Source organism: Geotrypetes seraphini, chromosome 15, assembly GCF_902459505.1.
Source record: "Geotrypetes seraphini chromosome 15, aGeoSer1.1, whole genome shotgun sequence".
NCBI classification, from domain to species: domain Eukaryota; kingdom Metazoa; phylum Chordata; class Amphibia; order Gymnophiona; family Dermophiidae; genus Geotrypetes; species Geotrypetes seraphini.
In genome coordinates, this window is record NC_047098.1 from 65,207,146 (window position 1) to 65,225,304 (window position 18,159).

An 18,159-nucleotide genomic window follows, 5' to 3' on the forward strand; every position below is an offset into this window, starting at 1 on the left:
TTATCTAGTTGCAAAGTTCTTCTCTTAGGCAGCAGCAGCCACATCGCACGTGCTTTTCACCCAAAACTTGTTTAGCTTAGACAGCATTTAGTTTCTTACAGAGTTCCATTTTTCATACTAGGACAGTCTATAGTTAATCCCTTTTCTCTGGAGTGAGGGGGACACTGAGCGCTCTGTCAAATGAATTCTGATCTGCATGAGACTGCATTGCAGTGTTTTGGGTCACAGATGCAAAGAATAAGCAAGGCTGCATTGCAGTGTCTGAGGCTGGAAAGTACATAAACATGTGAAATCAATGGTTTCATCTACAATAGGGGATAATTTTATCACTAGAACGTGAGAAGCCCAAAGCAGTCCTTCTTCTATCAAAGCAATGTAGGCACCTCTCTGCCTCTAGAAAATAGGGTCCCAGAATCAGCACCAACAGCAAGTATATTCACATGAACCAAGCAAAGGCATACGTTGGTTCATGTACTCAACATTTGTATCTATGTATTTATAGGGTTACCAGATGTCTGGATTTTCCCAGACATGTCCTCCTTTTGACATGTCCGGGGGTCCGGATGGCTTTTCAAAACCTGGCACTTGGTCCAGGTTTTGAAAAGCTGTGTCGGACAGGGAGGAAATCCGCGCACACAGTAAAAGCAGGTAGCGGGGGACGGTGTTAGGGTGGGATTAGGATGGGGATAGGTGCAACTAGGCGGGGTGAGGGGTCTGGATTTTCCGAAAGGAAAACTGGCAACCCTACATATTTAACAAAATTCAGCTTGCAGACTTTGCCTTCTTTGGGCCTAGACTCTGTCCTGCAGGGCCGGCTCAAGGGTCTGTGATACCTTGAGCCAACTTTTGCATTAGCACTCTTCTTCCCTTGCAATCTGTTCTCTCTCTCCCCCTCCACCTGTGATCTGGCATTCCCCCCCCCCCCCCTTCTCTCTCTTGTTTCCTCCTTCTGCTGGTCCAGTGAAGTACTGCCAAACTCAAAGTCCAGGATTGGTTCAGGATGCCAAACTCAAAGTCCAGCATCCATCCCTCTAGAAGTCTGAAGGTAGACCGGACTGGGATTTTGGCGCCCTGTATCCAGGACCTTGCCTGGTCCATAGGATGATCCAGCCCTGCTGTCCTGGGAACACTTTCTTTGGGTGCTTTACTTTGGTTGTACCAAAGAAAAGCAGTATATCAAGACCATGACCCTTGACCCTTTACTTGCAGATGGTGCAAAAGTGGGCGCACTCCTTCCGTATGCCTCTCTTCACATACATAGGCAGCCACACAGTCTTATAAAAGCCCTTTGCTGCAGGGAAAAGCTTGAAAAAAATCGCCATTACAGGGACGAAGCTGGGTGGCTTGGAAGAAGTTGTCAGCAAATCCTCCTGGGGAAAGATTCATTTCTTTTTGTTCAGTCACAGCGGTAAGAGCTGGCATTTTCCAGTCCTGCTTGCTAATGGAGCGGTCCTCGAGAAACCTCTCTGAACTGATCTTTTTTAAGTCTAGCTATAATACTGGCTTTGATCGCATGAAATTATACAGCTTAACTGTGTACTGACATAAAAATAAATTTCTTCTTAAATGTCTCCTTTATTATCTACCAGTTTCCTGAAGAGTTCCCTGTCCCTCATACCATATAAAAGAGTAAATAACTAGCCATTTTATATTTTACTTCATACAGGATTGTAATAATAAAAATGGGCGTAACTAGGGTTGCCAGATGCCGGGGGAAACCCAGACACATTCTCTTTTTAGAGGACTGTCTGGGTGCCCAGACGGATTTCCAAAATCCGGCAGTTTGTCTGGGTTTTGAAAGGCCCCAAGCTCAGGGCCGCATCTGGAGGGCCTCGGAGCATGCAATGTCATCATGTTGCCCTCCACATCCTTGGAGCAATCATTGGTCAGAAAAACCTCCACCTTTTTTAAGTTGAAACTCCCCTTTTTTAAATAATTCTTCTATATGTATGTTTTTTCCTTTTCCCTTATTTCTTTTTATCAATATTCATACAATATATTTAAAGTCCTTCCCATATATCAAGAAACTATAGAAGAGCAAACTATGTCCACCCAAATAGAAAACGTTCTCTTAGCTGAAAGATGTACTTAATCCAACAAATGAAACAGTCCAATGTGCACCTATATCTAGGACACCTAGCAATGCCTAAGTTCTCTTAGGCGCCACTAGGCACGATTCTATAAAGGACGCCTAGCAGTTGAATGACAACCATGTAGACCAGCCCCTACAAGTTAGGCGTGGTTAGGCATCATTTATAGAATCTGGCCCTGAGAGCAAGGCTGTGGTTCGACAAAGCCAGGCCAGCGTAAGACAAACTTAAGAGATTGCTCCAAGATCTAGTAGAGGGGAAACTGGAGCAGCAGCTGCTGAAGCAGTGAATTGTTCAGACACAATGCAAACAGTAGCAAGATTTCCAAAATTACTAGAGTTGCAATAGAGCTCTGGGCGTACAGCGGCATTCAGAGGCATAAAAAGTCCCTGGATACGTCCAAAAAATAGGTTTGATTATCAGCACTTGGACAACCTGTCTATTAGGGACTTCCTCCCTGCCCGACAAGAGCAGGCAGTGGGGGTGGGGGGGGGGGACTGGGGCTGGGATTAGAGCGTTACAGGGTGGGGATGGGAGGGACTGGGGGCGGGTCTGGGGAATCCAGATTCCAATTGGAAAATCTGGCAACCCTAGTGGGGATTAGTCTTTAAGGACATGACAGTTAAATGATGTCTTTTAATTTCTTTTTTTTTTATATCTTTATTCATTTTAAAGCCAAAAATAAGTGGAATATATTATACAGACATTTTACACTTTAACAGCTCTTAAATTCTATCAAATTATATTTTATGACAAATACATATATCATCCCCCCACCTTTCTGCATATCCAACAATTGCACTGAAATTAAAAGTTTCTCCCCACCCACCATGGACGTGTATGATCAAAGGGCAAAATCTATGTCTTTTCGTTTCTAAGCTACTCTTTTTTTTTGTAGTTCCTTTCTAATTGATGTCATTTTATTTTATTGTGAGCTACTTTGATGCTCTCCATAAAGCAGGTAATCAAATAAAATGAACCTTTTCTCCATTTGAATTGCTCTGTGGAAGATGACGCAGAGGAATCCTGAATGTTGTCTGGAAACCTAGGAGGACTAGCCAAATCCAGGTCAAAAACTGGTCAATCATCTTCCAGATGCAGTTCCCTCCACCCCCACCCCCACTCCTTGCCTAGAGAACGTTCAAGCAGTACAAACCAGGGCATACAACTACTCCATAATGCTTGAGAAGTGAGCCTATAAGGAATCCTGGCCTGAGGAGGCAGAATGCCCAATAGTTTTCACCAGTTGAAAGTTGCTTCCCCTTGAGATAGGGTTACCAGATGAACGGATTTCCCCGGATATGTCCTCCTTTTGAGGACATGTCCGGGGATCTGGATGGCTTTTCAAAATCCGGCACTTTGTCCAGGTTTTGAAATGCTTCCAACAAATTGCTATCGGGCAGAAGGGCATCCATGCATGCACGGATGCCCTCCTACCTGATGAGAGCAGGCAGTGCGGGGGTTGGGGGCAAGACTGGAGCATAACGGGATGGAGATGGGTGGGCCTGGGAGCGGGACTAGGGTGTCCGGATTTTCCATTTGGAAAATCTGGTCACCCTTCCTTGAGAAGAATTATGTAGTGCTTGAAAAGAAGGTACTAACTATAAAACAGGCTTTGGAGGCATTTTAATATTGCCTACTGTGGTGACAGGTCATCCTGGTAACAGACCATCAACTCAAGTGGGTGGCCAGTCAAAAGGAAACCAATGGCAGAATTATGCAGTGGTTCTTGAGCCTACAGCCTTTCTGATTCAATGAAGTGCACTATACTGGAAAGAAGCATCTGAAAGCAGATTCTGGCACTCAACAGGATTTGGTTGAGCTGAGGAGGGCAGTATCTGATGAAGTGTATAGATAGATGTATCTCCCTCACAAGGTCACATTAAGAGGCTTAGATCTGTGAAACTCTGCTAAGAGAATGTAGTCATAAAAAAATATCTAAAAAAAAGAAAAATTGACTCTTAATTGATACTCCACAAAATATAACTCTCTTCCCAACACATCAAACCTCTTATTACAACTTTGTTTTCTTCAAATTTAGAAGGTTTATACTCAGAGACTTGAGGGAAAAGAGAGGGCAAACCCTCAAAAGCCTCTTCACCCAATCATTTCATGTTCCTTCAAACTCGTGGCATATTCTTATAACTCATACATGCTTGTGAAAACAAAAGAGAAGAAAGACACTTACCTTATCTATTTATATGGTCCCGACGTACCACGTTTCTTTCACTGCTTCAGGGAACCAATTAGAAGTTAAATTTCTTTCTCAACAGGTGATAGTCTCTGAAACACAACACCAAAAGGTATTAGAAAATTCAAAACATATTAATATCAACTAGTTCAAAAACATCATAAGCACTTGCACCAAAACACAGAGGGTACCTGTTCATATGAGAAATTCCTCTGCTGCTCAAAAAAACATACACTTCTCCCTCCGTATTTGCGGTTTCAGCATTCGCGGTTTCAATTATTCACAGTTTTTAGCTTGCTGGCTCCTCCCCCCAAATTACATCAGCTTGCATAGAGAAATCGCTGAGAGGCAAAACATGGTGAAGAAAGTGCTGAAAATGGCTGGTTCTCAGCACTTTCTTCACCGTGTTTTGCCTCTCCTTCAGGAACAGGCCAGGTCTGCCACCATGTTATTCGCGGTTTCACCATATTCACGATGGTTTTGAGTAGAAAACAGTGAATAACATATGAAAAAGTTATTCAAGGTTTTTCTGTATTTGCGATTTTGTTAATCTCCTATCACAGCGAATACGGAGGGAGAAGTGTAACGTCAAAAAAATGCCAACTGCTAAACAACTGACAGCACCAACATAAAACGTGATGATGCCTTACACCAGGGGTGTCAAAGTCCCTCCTCGAGGGCCATATTCCAGTCGGGTTTTCTGGATTTCCCCAATGAATATGCATTGAAAGCAGTGCATGCAAATAGATCTCATGCAGATTCATGGGGGAAATCCTGAAAACCCGACTGGATTCTGGCCCTCGAGGACCGACTTTGACACCTGTGCCTTACACAGACAAAAAACCGGGATGAGAGCAGGTGAAAATTGCAGTGCATGTTGTAAAGTGCAAGAAACTAAATCGGAAGCAAAAAAGGCTAAATCTTAGTTTTGTTTACTTCTTTGGCTTTGCTGCATAGGGGGATTTCTCCTTCATTTGTTTTTTGTTGTGTGTGTGTGTTGGGGGGGGCGGGTGGGGGGGTTGTGAGTCTATAGCAGGGGTGTCAAAGTCCCTCCTCGAGGGCCGTAATCCAGTCGGGTTTTCAGGATTTCCCCAATGAATATGCATTGAAAGCAGTGCATGCAAATAGATCTCATGCATATTCATTGGGGAAATCCTGAAAACCCGACTGGATTCCGGCCCTCGAGGACCGACTTTGACACCTGTGGTCTATAGAGAGCACCTAGAAGGAAAGATGTAAACGAGCCTGCAGTATTTGTTTATTTATTTATATTCCGTCTTTATCAAGGCGGAGCACAAAATAACATACACAATAAAATTACATAAAACCATCTAAAATAATAAAAAATAATTACAATACATAAACCTAAATCCTCATCCACAAAACTGGATAATTACATATTCTTTCTTTTCCACACTATACATCAGTGTATCAGTCACAGCATTATATAGTAACTAAAGGCTCTTTTTATCATGCAGCGGTGGAGCCTTTTACCGTGGGCCAGCAAGATAAATGCTCTGATGCTCATAGGAATTGAATGTGTGTCGGAGCATTTACTTTGCGGGCCCACGGTAAAAGGCTCTGCCGCTGCTTGATAAAAGGAGCCCCGAGTAAATGTAACAAATTACTTAAGTAAAAGTTTTGTTAACAGGATAACAATTGGTGCTTTTACTTTTTATAGATTATAAGAACAGTGGAGTTGCCTATGTTTGTTGAAGGGTTACTTGTTTCCAGCCTAACAGAACAGTAATGAGTTAGGACATTGTTCTTCAACCTTTTTACACCTATGGATCGGTGGAAATAAAAGAATTATTTTGTGGACCGGCAAACTACTAAGACTGAAATTTTTTTTAAAAACCATTTCCGCCCCATCCCCGCGAGATCAGTCCCACAAACCATCTGATCCTACCCGTACAAGCCTCAAATAGTTATGATTTTATATTGAACGTATTTTTATTAAAGTATAAAAAGAAACAATATTCTGTACAATTGTCATTTTATAAATACAAATGTACAGAGCAAGGATCAACATATCCCCTCTACTATCAAGAAAACTGAATAAGCCAAATTATGACAGAATGGTACACAGAAATATCATGCTAACAGAATACCGCAGTCACACATGACAGGAATAGTGTTAGGGGAGTGCAACTAGGGCAACTGCCCCCAGGCATAAAGGGAGCGCTAAAGGAGGACACAGCAATTGCCAACAGACTGAACACGTTTTCTGCATCTGTATTTACCGAAGAGGATATACACAGCATACCGGAACCCATCAGGCTATATGCTGGAAATGAAAACGGGAAACTGACAGGGTTAACGGTCAGTCTAGAAGAGGTATGCAGGCAGATTGATAGGTTTAAGTGCAATAAATCCCTGGGACCGGATGGAATCCATCCGAGGGTCATCAAGGAACTGAAAGGGACTATAGCTGAACTGCTTCAACTAATAGCCAATCTGTCAATCGAATCGGGAAAGATTCTGGAGGACTGGAAGGTGGCGAATGTTACGCCGATCTCCAAAAAAGGTTCAAGGGGAGACCCGGGAAACTACAGACCGGTGAGTCTGAAAGAAATTTAAAGTACTAATATAATAAATTCTTGTATACTTAGTAATGAATATCCATGAGAAACATCTGCATGCCTACCATCTACTTTATAGGCAAATCTTGCTCATGGATATTCATTAGGGATATCTTGAAAACCCGACTGGCTGTAGAACCACTGCTGTAGACTTTTTGCCGCTGTTTGTTGCCCTATAGTCATGTCCTCATGCCTCCGCCGATTCAGATCTTAACGGACCAACTATAAAAGACAACTTTTTGTTACCCCCAAAGGGACAATACCACAGGGAAGTATCCGGGAGCGAGAAACAGACGGAGGGTGAGAGGGAGATGGAGGCTTTGGATAACATTTTATTGGAGCTGTATAGGACTTTGTGTGTTTCCCTTCTGGCAAGAGGGACAGTAAAAGGATAGTTATTGCCTTTAATTAGTTTTTGATTTACTATTGTAATTCAGTCTTCAATGCCCTTCCTTATACAATCCGACACTGTTTAGAAGTGATTCAGAATGCAGCAATAAAACTGATTGCTAAGGCCTGGACATTCAATCATTTTACACCCCTGCTTCGAGAAGCTTATTGGCTTTCAATTCCCTATCACATAAAATTCTAAGATCCCAATTATCACTCATCAAGCCTTTTATAGGGGGGGGGGGCAGCGTACTACCTCCGTGCTCTTGGTTTCCTACATTTCCACTTCAAGACTCTGCTCTCAAGATCAAATTCTTCTTCTGCTTCTGCAAGATTAGATTCTACAGGTCAAGCTTCTTTTCCTTTTCAACTTCTGCCCTCTGCGAAGATCTTTCATTGTCCTTGCGCTTTGAAACCAAAGGTTTAAAAATGTATTTTTTCTTAGGCATTCCTAATGACCAACCCTTTAGGGTAAGGATGCTTTGGAGGTGACCGCTATGTATGCTATTTTCTTTAAATTTATTTTTTCTACTTATTTTACTCAATGTTGCATTTTTTTTATTTAAAAAAAAACAACTCTCTCTTAGGGCTCCTTTTACAAAGATGCACTAGCGTTTTTAGCGCACGCACCGGATTAGCGTGTGCGCTACCCAAAAAACTACCACCTGCTCAAGAGGAGGCAGTAGCGGCTAGTGCACGTGCTATTCCACATGTTAAGGAGCCCTTAATTTTCCTTTTTTTTTCCTAATTTTATAATTGTAAACAGCTCTGATTTGGCTGTCAGGAAGAGTGGTATATTAACCCCATCTTTTACAAATCTGCGCAACAATGGCTCTGAAGCCTATTAATTCCCAATTGGCTCTGGTGCGATTACCGTGGGCCACCATGGTAATCGGCTTAGTACAAAAGGGCCTCAGTTTTTAATGTATATTATTATACTGTATATACTTGGATGTTTGAAATGTAAATTGCACATATTTGGTATATGGCAACATAATATAATGAAACTTAACTAAAACTTAACATGCCGTGAAAAGGGCATGTTTAGGAAATTACTCAAGATGCAATTATTTGTAGATGCCTTTTTCTAGCCAATAATTTTCCTTTCTGGCAAAGTTGATGAACTATTCATGATCTTTTTTTAATATAAGATATGATTTCTGAGGATTGTTTGCATGTCTATTTTATTAAGTTTTTTGTTTTAAAATTATGTATGTAAATTATGTAAACCGTTTAGTTTTAAACGGTATAGAAATTTTTAAAATAAATAAATAAACTTTGTATACTGGGTCATCACCAAACAAGGAGCTCAACTCGGTTAACAATATTTAAAAAGAAAAATATAGGATGATAATAGAAAAAAAAAAGAAAGAGCCAATAGGTCAAAGAGAAAAGGCTAAGAGTGGTTTCCCAAATGATTTGCAAACAGAATTGTTTTTAGAGATTTGCAAAAAAATTTAAGGGAGCTAGAGACCCTTAAAGTAAGAGGGATTCCATTCCATAATTCTATTAGTTTGAAAATAAAAGATAGACCAATATCCCCTTCTGCTGGGAGACCTTGGGGTGGCAGTAACTTGGGGGCCTGTTCCCCAATGGCAGCAGCAGCAAACCTAGTGGCTTGGGGGAGGGCAGGGAGAAAAAAGAAAGGGGGCAGGCAAGGAGACAGAAAGAAGGGGGGGACAGGGAGACAAAGAATGAAGGGAAACAGAAAGAAAGGGAGCATGCAGAGAGAGAGAGAAAGAAAGAAAGGGAGGCAGGAAGACAGAAATAAAGAAGGGGGCAGGGAGAAAGAAAGAAAAAGTTGGGGGAGAGAATGAGGTCTGAAGGAGAGGAAGCATACAGGAGACTAAAAGAAGGGAATAAATATTGAAAGCACAGTCAGAAGAAAGTGCAAAAAGAGACTCATGAAATCACCAGACAAAAAGGTAGGAAAAATGATTTTATTTTCAATTTAGTGATCAAAATGTGGCCGTTTTGAGAATTTATATCTGCTATCTATATTTTGCACTATGGCTCCCTTTTACTAAACTGCAATATGAGCCTATGAGTGTCGAGTTACAATAGATGATAGGTTATCCTTCCATGAACACATTACGAATACAGTCAGAGCATGTTTCTTCAAATTGCGTATGATACGATTAATTGCCAAATTTTTAGAGCCAAAATCACTAAACGCACTGATTCATTCATTAATAATCGCAAAACTCGACTATTGTAACTCACTATTAATAAATGTTACCCAAAAAGAGAAAAAAACGTCTTCAGATAGTTCATAATACAGCTATCAAATTAATACACAACCGCAAAAAATTTGACCATGTAACACCACTCTTGATTGAATCACATTGGCTCCCTATAACTCATCGTATTACTTTTAAAATCTTACTATTAGTTTTTACAACATTACTTACAAATGAACCTCAATTCATTAATAGATTACTCATTCCGTATAGTACTTCACGCTCATTAAGATCCACCGATCAAAAACTTCTAACGGTTCCATCATTAAAAGTTATTGGAACTCGTCGCACTGACATCTTCTCCGTTATAGCCCCACAATTATGGAACAGTTTACCCCAGTATCTTAGAATAGAAAGCGATTTGAAACAATTTAAAAGCAGCTTAAAAAGTTTCCTTTTTAAAGATGCGTTTGATGTGTGAATTTTATTAAGAATTTTATAAAATTTTTTACTTTCTTTATCTTTTTATTCCCTTGTGATTTCCCCTACCTGGTGTATTTTCCATTTATGTTCTCATATACGATTGTAGTTCTACCCTTTCTTTCCTCATGTGTCTGTTAGTTAGTTTGTTTGATTTTAAGATAATGTATTAAATTTATGTATACGTTTATAATTTCTCTGTTGTACCTATTTTTTATCTGTAAATTGCTTAGCAATTTAAATTAAGCGATTCAACAAGTTAAAAATAAACTTGAAACTCGAGGCATTCAGCGCAGCTCCCTGCGCTAAAAACTGCTATTGCGGTTTAGTAAAAAGGGAGGGGGTATATTTGTCTATTTTTGTATAGTTATTACTGAGGTGACATTGCATAGAGTCATCTACCTTGACCTGTTTGGAAAAACCCCAGAATATGAATGATAATTAACATTTTCTCTGCCTTTCAGTGTGCTTTGTGTTTTTTTTTAAAAAAAATTTATTATTGGTAGACTATTTCAGGCAGCTGACCTCTTTGGCTGCAGGACTTGAGGGAGAACTGAGAGGAAATGTGTGATTCCCACCACCCATACAGTGGCACCCCCGCGTCCTCCTCTCCGTACCCCCACTCCTTCTGCACCCCACATTCCACACTTGCGCTCTTCATTTCCCCATACTTCTTAATATTCGCCAGCGCAAGTGGCTTCTGCAGCATGCTTCTTGCACCAGTGTTAGATTTCCCTCCAATGTTACTTCCTGGCCCCGTGACCCGGAAGTGATTCATAGGGGAACCAGGCTGGTGCGTACAACAGGCAGAAGGGGGAGAGTGTGGTGCAGTGGTTAAAGTTAGAGCCTCAGCACCCTGAGGTTTTGGGTTCAAACCCCCACTGCACCTTGTGACCCTGGGCAAGCCACTTAATCCCCCCAGGACAGACAGGGAAAAATGCTTGAGTACCTGAATAAATTCATGGAAACTGTTCTGAGCTCCCCTGGGAGAACAGTATAGAAACTGAATGAATGAATAAGAAAGTTGTTCATGCATGGGGGGAGGGGGGAGGGATAGCATGAGCAGGGTGTGTATGGCAGGGCAGGGTGGAGAGGTGCCAGCACCCCACACCAACTTGGCACCCAGGGTAATCCACACACTCCTTTCTACACCACTGCATACACATTCATAAAAAAGGGACTTCTGACTACACCCCTGCTGTTATGTGCCATTGTCCCCAATTGATTCTAAAATCCCTGTTTTGAGAGCTAAGAAAAGCCACATAATATGAGTATTAGCAGAATATGATTACAAATGAACATTCAAGTAGACCTTTTCAGATGTGCACATTTCTGGAATGGAGATGAGCTAGCAGCTTACTCTTAAATTCTGTTGGGCTTGGTTTCACAGCAGAACACATCAATGGCATATTCCTAGCCCCTGTGCCCGCCCTTTCTTCAGCTTTCTTGTTTGTTTTTAACTTGTTTTTTATTATTTTGAATCCTGATTGTTATCTAAATTATTCAGCAAAGCCAAACACATGACAACGTTTGCATTTAAATGATTTCTGGACCACAGAGAAGCAAGGCTCTTCATAAAAAAACAGTCATTGTAAAGCTTGCAAGAGGGTGCCAGTTGTTTTTTTTTTGTGTGTCCTCTATTTAGAAAATGGATGTTTGCCACCACTGTTGTCCACATTAAAATGTTGCTCAATGCATTAGCAACAGAAAATGCCATTTCCAAAGCTGTTTACTGCCTACCCACTCTTTCCGGTGAAAGTGTCTGCACCAGCAAGCCTGGATAGTTTTGCCCTGCAGCAAGAAAGCACAAACTGCAATCAGCCCAGAGCTCCAGCTAGGGTTGCTATATGGCTCCAGAAAAAGGAGACATCTGGAATTTACTTCCATTGCTTTAAGTAGAAGTAAAACCCAGATGTATCTATCCATCCTCTTTTCTCTGGAGCCATATGGTAACCCTAACTTTCACTCAGCCCTGCAACCTCCAGAACACGGGTTGTGCTTCCCCTGCCTGACTGACAGGATGAGAGGATCCAAGTTGGGTTCTTATATAGATTCAACCCAGGAGAAGGTCAATGTTTTGGCTTCTAGTGTCTGGCCGTTAAAGGTGTTTAAAATATACACAAGGAAAACCACAGAAAAAAGGAAAAAAATATGAAAGATTAAAGAAGAACAATATTTTAAAGGAATTACTGAATTTATCCTGTCTGGAAATACCTCTGAAACAAAGAAAAAATATCTAATTCTTTTCTTTTTTTTTTGCAATTGTTTATTTATAACCAAAAATGCACACCAACTCAACATCACAATACCAAATCAGTACAGGCAATACAATCACTCCCCCACTCCTCCCCTTTCTACATCACTGCTTAACAAGTAAAATTGGATCACATGAAAAAAAGTTTTTTTTAAAAAAAGTGAGTAAAAGGGGGTCACGTGAGGCTATAATGCTGGGTGATTGCTGAACAGCTCGGCTCCTCCTTCACTTCTCCTGGCCCGACCTCTAATCTATCTCTAATCTGGTGTATTTTTATTTTTTTTAACATCAGGGTGTTTATAATAACATACTGTTTGTTTATCTGAGACGATTGAAGCAGTTCTATGGTGGCAAAAGCGTTAAGAAATGAGAAAGACAAATCCCATGGTGAAATCAAGATGGCGGAGAGAGTAACAGCTTCATCACATGCTGAAGTCATGTGGACTGCAACAGAGATAATGAAGGAGATCTCGGCGACGGTGGAGGGATCATTAGACTAAATTAAAATAAATTTTGGAAAAATTTCTGGAAGTGGGAGATAGAGTGGCTGATCTTAAAAGAGATGTGGCTGTGATTGGTCTGAGAATCGATTCAATTGAAACGGATATAACACAGCTCAAGTCTGAAAATCAGCATTAACAAGACACATGTAAGCAGTTGGAGGAAAAGGTCAATGACCTCGAAAATCGTAATTGGAGGAACAGTTTTATGCTTGTTGGCCTTCCAGAGTCAATATTAGAAAAAGATCTGTGGGGTTTTTTGGAGACTTGGTTATCCACACAGTTGAATCTACCCAAGGATGCTGGTTCTTTGAGAGTGGAGAGAGTTTATCGTTTGGGGGCACGAAGGGATGTTAACCAATGGTCTCATGTAGTTATTATTAAACTATTGAATTACACTCATAAGGAAATGATTTTAAGAGAGATTTGTTTGGGGAAAGAACTGATTTATCATTCCCATAAAATTTTATGTTTTCAGGATTATTCCAATAAGGTGGTGTCTCAATGGAAAATCTTCACTTCCTTATGCACGCGCCTCACAAAAGCCAAAGTGCCGTTTGCTTTGTTATTCCCATCAAAGTTGTGTTTGAATCATCTTGGCAAACAATATTTTTTTTCAGACATCTCTACAGCTAATCAATTTATTGAGTCGCATAATTTGCTACCAAGGAGGAGGCACAGAGAAACTGACCATTGGAGTATAGTTGGAAGGATATAATATAATAATATAATATAACAGTTTATATACCGCAGAACCGTGAATTTCTATGCGGTTTACAATAATTAAAAGATGTTACAGATTGAAAGGATTTAACAATGTTCTGCCGGTTAACATTGATTGAAAGATGCTACAAATTGAGTGGATTTAACAAAGTTAGAAACTAGTGATTAACAGCTCTAGGGATCAGTTATTGTGGGATGAGGTTAGTTGCCTAAGTGTACTTTAGGAACAGATGTTTTAGGCGTTTCCTAAATTCCCCATAAGTAGTAGACGTAAGCAATTGTTCTAGATCTTTACCCCATAATGCTGCCTGGTGTGAGAGGAGATGTTGATGATGTCTTTTGAATTTACATCCTCTAATCAGAGGGGAGACAAAATTCAAGTGTGAACTTCTCTTATGTCTGTTGGCTGAGAAAGAGAAAAGGTCAGTTATGTATTTAGGGGCTAAACCGAATAGGATGGCAGTTTGGATTTGAAGAGAGTTGGATTGCTGGCTCTGGAAATTTGACTTTTGATCCACGTGTATATCTGAAGTATACTGGATTGATGAGAGATTGTGTGGTCTATCTAAAAGACTGGTGAAATTTCCCTGGGCTTTGAATGCAATGGCAATAGGTTCATAAAAAGTGGCACCAATTTGCCTTCCAAACTCTCAAGGATTTCCAATTCCTGGATAGTGATGGAAAATAACCAAGTTGATTTTGACTTTGTTAGGAAGAAGAACTTTTTTGTTTATGGATTGATTTTTACCTTCATTTTTTTATGATGGTGTTATACATTGTAATTTTGGATGAATGTTTGTTTATGTATAAGGTTTTTTTTTTATGTAATGTGTGCATGTGATATAGATCTGCAATTTTGATATGGATTGTATGAGTGGCAGAAAGGAGTATTATTGGGCATAATTACAACTCTATGAGTGTTTTGTGTATGTGTTTATTTCACAAAGTCATCTGAAAATTAAATACTAATACTTAAATAACTGTCCAAGAACATCCCAAGTTCAAATCTTCCTAAATCAGCCCTTGGTGTTCAGAGATTCCTCTTCTTTTAAAGTATGATGTAAATAAATGAATTTAATGACTTCGGATGGAGAGGAGAAATTAGAATGTAATGCATTTAGCTGTTGGTAACATCTCATTAATAAACAGAATTTAACTGATTTACTTGAAATATCAACTGATTAGCTTGAATGTTGTAAATGAATTTACTGGTACTTTAAAAGACTTTAAAAAAATCCCTCAATCCTCCTAAAATCAACATTGAAATTAATTAAAGTCTTTTGACATAATTTTTTGATTTAAAACTAAGGATTGATGAATTAGTTCCTTATTGGAAATTAATGTGGTTTGAAGTAACATGATATTTATTGGATTTGTGGTATTGGTTTTGTGTACGATGTAGTTTGCTGAATAGTTGTTATGGTTTATGTGTATGATTGGTATGATATTTAAATAGTTGTATGATTGGGGTTGTATGCATGGTGTGGTATTTGATTGGGTTATATGATTGTGATATAAACAGGATAAATGTAGGTTTGGGGTTCTATGGATGAATTGATAGTATGGGTTATTTTGAAGAATAGGGCATATTTCTCACAAGTGCAAGCATTCCATGCAGGCTTAGTTAATTCTCCTATTTGTATTAAACGTGAGAAAGCTCTGAATACATTATCTCATGTGTTGTGGCAATGTCCTCTTATTATTTCTATGGTTTCGTCTGATTGAGTTTCAGGATTTCCACAATGAATATGCATCTCTTGCATATTCATTCAGGAAATCCTGAAAACCCAACTGGATTGTGCCCTAAGAGACCAAGGTTAGACACCCGTGCTCTAGAGCTTCTTTTGAAATAAACAACTCATCAATAAAGAAACCCCCCCCCCCCCAAATCATGGATATAATGCAAACCTACAGCAATGCAGATATCACAGAGCAAAAGAGTTCTGCCCACTGCCCTGAGCACTATGGACTGCTGACGGAGAATGGGACTGGAACAAGGGAGGAGCAAAGTGTATTAGTGGGACTGACACTCAGAGTCAGTTCTTCTTAGGGTTACCAGATTTTACTATTGTAAAATCTGAACCCTCGGCCCCGCCTCCTAGGTCCGCCCAGTCCCACCCCATTCTACCCAAGTCACAACCTGTTCTTCCCCCCCCCCCCCCAGCCCTGCCCCCTCAACCTGTTCTCCTGCTCGGAGCCAAGTCGAGAGGGCATCTGTGCTAGCGCAGGTGTGACACGATGATGTCACACACATGCACGAGTGCACGTGAGGTCACCGCATTGCATCTGCGCATGCGCAGATGCCCTCCTGACGCGGTCCTGAGCAGGAAGCTTTTCAAAACCTGGACAAAGTGCCGGGTTTTGAAAAGCCGTACGGACGCAAGGACATGTCCTCTAAAAACAGGCAAATCCAGACATCTGGTAACCCTAGTCCCTCTGTCGGGCCAGGGCTGCTTGTGACCTTAACACCAATTAGACTGGGGGAAACCTTTTGCAGCTGAATTTGATTCCTTTACTGATAGTTTACTACATGTCAGTGACTTTCAAGTTTGTTCATATAAGCATGTTTTTGATCTTGTTCTTGCCAGAATTAATTATTCCCCTCCAAGGTCCCTATTTATTACACCCTCTCAATTCTCCAGTTGATTCTGACTCGGGCTCACTGTGGCAGTTAAAGTCATTTTTCACCAATCAAGGTTATGCTTGTAACAGAATGAAGCAAAAACAATAACCTTCGCTCTCCAATCAGTCACTGAGCAAAAAGGCTGACAGCAACAGCAGAAGCCTTCCTCCATGCCGACTTATTTGCATTCCATCACCCACAATCCACTTCAGAGCAATTTTTCTCGATGGAGAAAATGGGATCCCTATTTGCCTGTGTGAAACGGCTTTTGGTGAGTTGGAGAACTGAACAACCTGCTAAGTCATGGCAGGTCATTTGGATGAAGAACTGCTGATGGAAGCTGGGCTGTTGATATTAATTTTCTCCATGCAGTGTGATAAAAGAGAAGCATGGAAAAGCCTAAGGCACTGAACAAGAGACTCTGCAAGCAATGGCAATATCTGCAAAAGAAAGATGAGAGTTAGCACAGCTCCTGCTCCCAGCTATCCTGCTCTAAGTCTCAACTGAATAGAACAAAGGATGGTTGGCCTCAGCCTAATTCAAAACTATTTGTTTACATCAGAATATCACATTAAAACTAACCTACCTATTTATAGTAAACTTGCCTAATCTTTCTTTCTAGTGCGACAGACACTCCATTCCTGAACCAAGATGGTAAAGGGGATGGAACTCCTCTCGTTTGAGGAAAGACTAAAACTATTACGGCTCTTCAGCTTGGAAAAGAGACGGCTGAAGGGGAGATACGATTGAAGTCTACAAAATCCTGAGTGGAGTAGAATGGGTACAAGTGGATCGATTTTTCACTCCGTCAGAAATGACAAAGACTAGGGGGACACTCGATGAAGTTACAGGGAAATACTTTTAAAACCAAGAGGAGGAAATTTTTTTCACTCAGAGAATAGTTAAGCTTTGGAACGTGTTGCCAGATGATGTGGTAAGAGCGGATAGCATAGCTGGTTTTAAGAAAGGTTTGGACAAATTCCTGGAGGAAAAGTCCATAGTCTGTTATTGAGAAAGACATGGGGGAAGCCACTGCTTGCCATGGATCGGTAGCATGGAATATTGCTACTCCTTGGGTTTTGGCCAGGTACTAGTGACCTGGACTGGCCACCGTGAGAACGGGCTACTGGGCTTGATGGACCATTGGTCTGACCCAGTAAGGCTATTCTTATGTGGGTAATCAATCCCTTATCGCAAGAATTCTTGTAGGAAGCTTCATGAGCGTTGTTTTGCTCAAGTTCAAGTTTCAAGTTCAAGTTTCAAGTTTAATAAAAATTTGATTAATCGCTTTATCTGAATTCAAAGCGATGTACATTTTGATAAAATTACATTGTTAAAATTATTACTACAATAAATAAAACAAACTCAACTTAAGACAAATGCAACAAAACTGGAAACATAAGGAATTGTGGGGAGAATTTACATTATATTAAAAGTCTAGAGAGACATATAGGGGAAGTACATAGGGGAGGGGAGGGTGATGGAAAAAAGAGAAAAAAATGATTTCTGATATGATTAATCCTTCTGGGTTCTCCTCCAATTCCTCGGTTGTCTCTGTAGGCGAGATGGTAGGAGCCAGTGGTTTCTGCTTGTGTTTATTTTTTCAATTATATTCCGTTTTGGACTGTTTGCGAGGCTTTTCGGTGCTGCAGAAGATCTCATTTTTGGGACATCTATGGCTGCGGGAGAGTGCAGACTCTGAGGTCGAGAATCTGCTTTCAAGGAGCAGACTGTTTTGCAGTGCACCCACTTGGAAAGCCTGCACTACAGCTCAGGGATCAATCCCTTGGGAGCAAAGCTCACCCGAGGCAGTGTTGTAGTGAGGGTGGGAGGTGCCCGGGGCAGTGAAACCCCCCATCCTGTTCTCCATCCTCCTCCCTGCACACACACCCCTTTCCTTCCCCATACCTCTTTAACATCACAGCGCAAGCAGTATCACCAACCTGCTGTCCATACTGGACTCAGTTCTCATTCTTACATCACTTTGTGGTCCCATGACCAGGAACTGACTTCAGAAGGAGAGCCGAGGCCAGTGCAAGCAGCAGGTTGGAGATGCTGCTTATACTGGAAATTGTTAAAGATCAAATGGAAAAAAACAAAATCAATTTGATAGGGATCAGTGAACTTAAATGGACAGGACAGGGAC

At 40.7% G+C, this 18,159-nt stretch overlaps 1 long non-coding RNA gene across 3 annotated transcripts in view; it reads right to left on the minus strand.

The window, feature by feature from the left end:
* Positions 1–18,159, minus strand: part of LOC117348903 — a 304,186-nt gene that overhangs the window by 113,897 nt on the left and 172,130 nt on the right. For all 3 annotated transcript variants that reach the window (XR_004537067.1, XR_004537065.1, XR_004537066.1), the window contains exon 3: positions 4,279–4,373. This is a non-coding gene — a long non-coding RNA (uncharacterized LOC117348903). The remainder of the gene's footprint in view (positions 1–4,278; positions 4,374–18,159) is intronic.